Source organism: Camelus ferus, chromosome 27 (genome assembly GCF_009834535.1).
Source record: "Camelus ferus isolate YT-003-E chromosome 27, BCGSAC_Cfer_1.0, whole genome shotgun sequence".
In the NCBI taxonomy this organism is placed as follows: domain Eukaryota; kingdom Metazoa; phylum Chordata; class Mammalia; order Artiodactyla; family Camelidae; genus Camelus; species Camelus ferus.
Window position 1 is genome coordinate 11,784,844 of NC_045722.1, and position 7,916 is coordinate 11,792,759.

Here is a 7,916-nt window from a genome sequence, read left to right on the forward strand (position 1 = left end):
TGGGTGGCAAATGTGTAGCAGCTTAAATCCCAGCTGCTGCAAAGCCTGGAGTAGTGTTGCTGTTGATAAACCATTGCCCTTCTAGCAGGGGTGAGCCTTGGGCGTCTATGTAAGCTCTGGGCACAGGAGTCCCTCCCTCCTGTCCTCCTTTCCTTCTCCCTCCTCCCTTCTGTTATCTTTCCGTTCCTCTCATCCTCCCTCCTTTTCTCCTGCCCCTCGTTCCTTGCTCCTTCCTTCCCTCATCCCCTCCACATCTCCAAGCACCTGCCAAGCACAAGGGACACAGTCATGAATTACCCACTGTCACCCTTCAAGGGACAAGGAGAAGGAAGCAGCTGAGTCCCAGAGTTCACTGCTGTAAGTTCAGAGTCCCAGGGGAGGGCTTCTTGGAGGAGGTGATACCTATGCTGAATCCTAACAAATGAGGAAGAATTGGTCAGGAAAGAAAATGGTCAAGAGCTCAACCCTCATGGGCAAGTCTGTTGTAGCCCCAGGTTCCTGCTCCACAAACCAGCCCTCCTGCTCCACAGACCAGCCCTGCCCAGAATCCCTCCTTGGCTGGGGCAGGCTGCCTGGCCACCTTATGCCACTGCTTCCCTGGCAACCCAGTGCACCCACCCCTACAATGGCGTCAGCCCTGACTGCAGGGCTTGGCTTAGGTTCACTCCATAAATGTGACTGAATCAGCCCTTGTCTTTGTGCTCAGGATTCTCAGAGGGGTTGGACCAACTGCTCCTGCCAGGTCATGCCCACGTTCTGCAGTTCTCACCGTCCGTTTGACAGTTCTTTCTTATTTTAAGCCCAGATCCTTCCTGCTGTATTTAATCCTGTGTTCTTTGTTTTATCCCCAGGAATTTAAAAAATAAAGAAATACTGATCTCCTCTCTCTGTAGGAGAACAGCTTTCAATCTTCTAGAAAGCTGTGATTAAGTTTGTTTCTCAGTCATTGTTAAGCACTTGGAGCCACTTTAAGCAAAATTGTGAGGGAGCAGGAGTATGTTTTGAGATCTTTCTCTGTATTCTCACCTCTACCAAGGATCCCTCCTGGACGTCCTGATCCACTTGCCATGTTTGGACCGTAATTTGATAAAAGACCCATTCAGGGGTTATTAGTCCATGTGGATAAAGCCACTGACCTCTCCAAATTTCTCCTGGTTTTACAAGGTGCTCCAAGTGAACATAGACCCTAAAGAGGTCAGTTTCAGGATGAGTCACCATTGAAGGTCAGACATGGGAGCTGGAGACCAGAATGAGAAGTTTCAAGCAAGGGCACTGAAACTGTTTAAAGAAAGAAGAAGAAGTAAACATGCATGCTTGTGTGATTAAAAAAAATAATAAAATTTCAATAAATTATATTCAAAAAAAGAGAGAGAGATGGATTGGAGGGGAAGCTGCTGGAGGCAATCAAAAAGGAACATCCACCGTGAAGGTTGAATCAGAAAAGCTGGAATGAGGCTGGAAGGGGCTTGCATCAGATGGGGTGGGATGGAGCAGAATCCAGGGAGCTGGCTGCACAGATCTCCCACCAGGGGCGGTAGGGAAAGTGACCCTGATCTGAAGGAGTGGTGCCTACAGAGTGTGGTCTAAGGTTGGGGGATGCAAAAGATGTTGGGGTCTGTGAGGCTACAGAGGTCTTTATTTTTCTCCTTCCTTTCTTCTGTTTTCACTGATGGTCCATGTCAAAGTCCTTGGAGCACATCCTGAATGCTCTCCAATTCCAAAGCCCAACCTACCTACCTGGAAAGGGAGTCGGAGGAAAAAAGTTACCTAGATAGTCAAACTGCCCAAATCCCGGGCACGGAACAGCCTTGCTCCACCAGGTCCCTGATCCCCAAGGCCAGAGATCCACTGGGGGAGATACAAATGAATGTAACCTTGCAAGATTACATGATAGTGTGATAAGACCAATCTTAAGTTCATTCATTCAGGGCTTACTGTGTGCTACCATGTGTCAGGCCCTGTTCTAATCTCTGAGGATACAGAGCTGAGCAAAACAGAAGTCGCTGTCCTTTTGGAGCTAACACTGTTTTTTGTTTTGTACTGAAGAAGCATTTACATATAGTGAAATGCATTAATCACAGCTGCAAAGCTTGATAAATTTTTATAAATATGTACCTCTGGGTATCCATCATCCCCAGTCAATACTGCCTCCTCCTCCCCAAGGTAACCACTATCTTGACTTCTTTCACCATCAATTAATTTTGCCCGTCCTTGAACTTTACAGAAGTGGAGTCTTTTGTGCCTGGCCTCTTTCATTTCTGTTTTTGAGAGCCATCTGTGTGGTTGCATGTATAAGTAGTTAGTTCTTTTTTTATTTCTATGTAGCATTCCATTGTGTGAATAACCCACAATTTATTTATCCATTCTCCGAGTGATGGACATTTGTGATATTTACAGTTTGAGGTTTTTATGAATAAAGCTGCTATGAACATTCTTGTGCATATCTTTTGATGGACATATACATTCAGTTTTCTTGAATATATCTTGTGGCATACCTAGACTATTGGACACTTGGAATGGATTGTTTTTAATGTTTCCAGTCCTCTATACAACAAAATTATTTTCAGCAATAATAATGAAATTGGTAATAATAATAATGGCAAGAAAAGAAACACAATGACATTTTAATTTTATTGCGCTCCGTGTATATGTAACCACGCCAGCAATAAAATTTTAGAATATTCCATACCACCCAAAAAAGGATTAATACTTTTTAAGCATGTTAACTGTTTAAAAAGGAGACAAAAACTTTACCAGTTTATACTGTTTTGCTGTATTAAATTTTAAACACAAAAATGCCAGTCACATAAAATGATAGAATTAAAGTAAGTTAGGTTCAACTTCTTGGCAGCTTTAGTAAGTGCCTTTTGTGTCCTGCTTGAAAGATCTTTGCCTGGTCATGAAGATCCCCTCCCATGTTGTCTTCCAGGAGCTTTATTGTTTTAGTTTTCACATTTAGGTCTATGATCGATCTTGAATTAATGTGTATGGTGTGAGGAAGGCATCAGATCTCATTTTCTCCCCTTATGAGTATTCAAAGAAAAAAACATTGGTTCCCCACCCCCAGAATTGCATAGATGTCTTTATTGTAAATCAAGTTACCATATATGGATGGATCTACCATGAACAACTAAAGGTATCAATTTCCAGATCCTCAACTTCTCTATGTCCTCTTTTCTAAAATGGATCTATTTGCCTCTGCAGTCAAACATCAAGCCAGCTGTCCTTTTCTGCCTCACTTCCCTTTCCAAGTAAGACTTTTCACTCAATCCCAGTTGGACCATGGTCCGTCATCTAGACAAGTGCAAACCACTGAAATCCCAAACAAAGGAGCAATTAGAGAGTGCTGACACCTGAGGGAGTGACCTGCTCAACAAAGCCCAGGGAGCGTCGGCTATAAATGTTGAAGGGGCAGCATCTTATTCCACCTAAGGGACAAATTTCTAGGTGACAAGACTCTGTGCTATCTACCTATTTGGCTTAGAATTAGAATATGGGAGTGAGATGGTTGTCATGAGGCTGTGTATTAATACATTTATTTGAATTGAAAAATGAATCCAGATTTTCTTTGGATAGACAGTAAGTCTAATTGGGCTGACTGGTTTGACAATGAATTCTGGCTTTGCCAATTAGCTTATATGGCAGACATTTCCCATAAATTAAATAAACCAAATCTGCAACTCTGAGGTTCTGGAGAAAATAAACATACATGCAGGAAATTATATTTTTGCAGCTATTAAAATTATGATTAAAAAAATGTAGATGTCAACTTAAGACTATGAGAGTATGTAGTTTTCCAAAATTCTTCTAGTGGATACACAGCATGAAAATTTGAAGAACACTGGTCGAGGCCAGTGGTTCTCAATTCTGGTTGCAGTTAGAATAATCAGTTGGGAAGTTTAAAAGAAGTTGATGCCTGGACTTCACTCCAGGCCAATTAAATCAAAGGAGCTAGGTGTGAATACTTTTTAAAAGCTCCCCAGGATGCAGCTATGCTAAGCTCCCTCCTCCACCCTGCATTGTCCCTGTGGACTCACAGTCTAAATCCCTCTCCCTTCCTCATCTCTAAGGCTGTCTCCCTGACCCACACCAATATCTAGCTCCAAGCCTAGACATTACCTCTTGGACATCCACAGGCCCTTCAAATACAGCATGTCCCAAACCAACCTTGGCAACATCTTTGGTCATGCAACAGTAGAAAATGTGGGGGTGTGTGCCTCAAAATATGTATATTAAAAAATAAACCATATGGGGGGAGGGTAGAGCTCATGCTTAGCATGCACAAGGTCCTAGTTTCAATCCCCAGTACGTCCACTAAATACATACATACATGCATACATACATGTATAAATAAATAAACCTAATTACCTACCCCCTACAAAAAAACTGACAAAAAATAAGCCATATATATCACTATGTTAATATGTCATGTGCATCATTAAATGTCTATAAAATAGAAAATGTAGAAGTATGAGACTAAAAATGAATGTAAATACAAGTTCTAATATTTTCTCTCCACATCCTATGGATGACCTCTTTGCCTTTGCACAGGCTGGTCCCTCTTTCGAGAATTCCCTTCCCCTTTGTCCTTTAGTACAGTCTTCCACTTATCTTTCAAGATCCAGTTTGCATACCTCTTAAGACTCCTCTAAATATAGAACTTTCTGCCTCCACGATGCTCCCAGGGGACTAGGTAGAGGCCTCTACCTTTACAACTGCCGTGCTCTGTGATGTTTGGATGTCTCTCTCCCCAGTGGGCCCAGGACCACACGGAGGGCAGCACCCAGCATAGGACCTGGCTCATGGTAGGTTTGCAATAAATGTTTGCTGAATAATGGAGTGAGGGAATAGAATAGTCAAAATATCTACGGAGCAGTACAGCAGTAGGATAGGGGGATAAGAGGTGGGGAGGATCTGCCTGAAGGGTCCCAGTTAGGAGAGTTAACCCTTCAGTGGCTGAGGTGAGGGAAGCCAGGGTGTGTTGATCAGCTGGGGCAGACAGGCACTCTGGTATGGCCATACCACTGTGTAATGACTACACCGTATTCAAGAATGGCAAATTCCTACGGACCTGACTACCCAAGGTCTTAGGGACTTTTTAAAATAGTCTGAAGAGCAGCATCTCTGTCTGGGCTGCAGAGTGAACTCCAGCTGCCCTGCATGGGAGTGGAGGGATAGATCCTTGTGCAAGATCCCTCCGTTTGTTACTCACTGTCTGGACCTTAAGCACTGGCCCCTTTGAACCTCTGGGTCAAGATAAGCACAATGCTGCATGTTCTCCTTCGAGCATCATGGCGGATCAGGTGGCGAGCAGGGCAGATATGAAGGAACCCACTTGTAGGTGGAGGAAATGGAACCAGTGAGGCTGCATGTTCTGACTAAATTTGTGGAATAGGGACTGACCCCAAGAAGTTCTCAGTCCTGACCTAGTGCCCTTGCCACAACCTCAGGCTGCTTGTGGGACTGAGGCAAAATATGCCAAGGGTGCTAATGGTGATCTGCCAAGAGGGATGGGCAGAAGGAAGGGCAACAGCAGTGACTTCCCCTGCACAGCCTGGAGCAGGGAGATGCAACCTCATAGCAGGACATGTGGCTACCAAGTCCTGCCTCTTTTTGGCTGGGGAAGGAATTATCCTGTCCTGGCCATCCCCACTCATCATCCCTACTTGTCATGGCAGCCACATTTTAGGAGGAAGTGGTTGGCTCTGGTAAACCCCTGCCCAGCCTGACAGACCTGAGCAGCCAGTTTCTTGAACTCAGGATAAACCCAGAATCCCAGCCTGCTGGTGGTAAGAGGAAGTACCAGGCCAGGATGGGGGAGGTGATCTGGGATCATCTGGTGGGAGGTGGTAGAGATAAAGGAAGCCAGAGGGCAGAGAGGGAAAGATGACCTCTTACCTGCTCTGCAAATCCTAGATCAGTTCACTTCTTCCATGAATCCTACCCTGATCACTCAGTGCCCACCAAGCTCTCCTCAAGTATAGAGGAAAGTGCTTAATTCTGCTCTAATCACTGGGGCAAGTTATTTGTGCCTCCTCTTGTATAGTACTAACTGGGGGCATCTTTGTACAGCTATTTGGGCCAAATACTGAGCTGTGTATACAGCAAGTGCTCAGTATATGCTTTGATTAGCTAAATAAATTGAAAGAATTCATTTATTCATCCATTCATTCGCTCAAAAAATCATTAAGAACATCTACCTTGAGCTAGGCTCTCCTTTGGGGCCCTTGCCCTCGGGGGCTGACATTCTAGTGTAAGGAGACAGACACAGACAGATAAATAAACAGATAACGTGAGGCCAACACTAGGAAGAAAGAGCAAGTGGATGGATGAATGAATGAAGTAAAGATTGGGGAGAGGTGAAAGTGGATGAAGGGCCCAGGGAGAGAGCTCCCATCCTCCTGCCATCACCTGGGAGGACAGGTGCTCTGCAGAGTCTGGGCCCCGCCTGAGGTGTTATGTTAGCTTTATGTTAGCTGGAGAGAAAATATTCTGGGAGGAGATAGCTTCCCTAGGCTTTTGGAACAGTGACCATTTCCCCACACAGGCGCACCGGAAATAAAACTGCTGGCCATTCAAGGGAAAAACAGAGCTCAATCCACCACTAAGACCCAGGGCAGCTAGTGAAGGAGACAGCCGCCTTGGGACATTCAGAAAAGGCCAGTAGCATCAAAATGCTGCCGAGGAGGCCATTTCCCCCAAGGTCAGGGGCGAGCTGGGGCTAGAGGCAGCAGAAGAATCTTCTCTTCCTTCTTTCCTTTCTTTCATTCCTTCATTCCTCCCTTCCTCCTCCAATGTGACCGTCCCTGGCCACTATGTTTACATCACATTCCCAGCCCTCTCTCTTTCCCACCTCCCATTTTATTTTTCTCCATGGCACTGATCACCCTCTAATATGCTATGTACTTTACTTATCTATTGTGTTTGCTTTTGTCAACATCCTTGAAAACCCTGAATTCCAGTCCATGAGGGCAGGGGTTTGCCTCTTTTGCTCACTGTTATATCCCAGCATCTAGAACAGTACCTGGCACACAGTAGGTGTTCAAACCTACTGTGTGCCCCTTATTCACCCCTTCCTTCATCCTTCTGAAATACTCCCTGAGTGCCAACTCTGGGCCCACACCGTGCTGTGGACAGGGGGAGAAAGTCATCCATAAGACTTCACTCCTCTCTTAAAAGAGCTCCTGGCCCCCCATGGCAGTGGATGAGTCCAGACACCTGGGTGCCCCACCACTTCATCCCCAAAGTTCCCTAGCCCTTGCCTCCCTGCCCTCCATTCACCCCCTCCATCTATGCTTAGATATCTTCTCTGCAACAGTGAGTGCACAAACCTGAAAGCAAACCTTCCTTCAGGCTCTGCCCAGAATGGACAAGCTGTGTGGTGTAGTGAGATCACACAACCCAGAGTCTGAATCTCAAGCATGTTCCCTGGCTTCTCTGAGAACTCAGTTTCTTTATCTGTAGGATGGGGCTCCAGTATCTACCTTGCAAGAGTTTCACTGAAATTAGATGTCTAAAGGGTTTGACCAAGGCAGGCAGTAATGAATGGCCCCTCTTGCTGGTATTGCTCCTGCGGTGTCTGGCTGTGTCTTGAAGCAGGCTGCTTCTCGTGACACCCTGGTGCCCCATGAGGAGCCACACTCCAGTTCCCAGCCCCTTGATGGGGCACTCAGTCAGCCTCAGGTGTTCTCTACACAGCATTCATCACTTTTACAGATCTGAGATTCAAACTGGCAATGGGGGAAGGGTTAGAGTACATCCTTATCATGCACGAGGTTCTGGGTTAAACCCCCAGTACCTCCATTAAAATGACTAACTAAATAAATAAACCTAACTACCTCCCCTACCAAAAAAAACAAAAAAAAACAAAAAAAAAAAACCAAACAAAAAACCTTCCACAAACTGAAAATGATTTT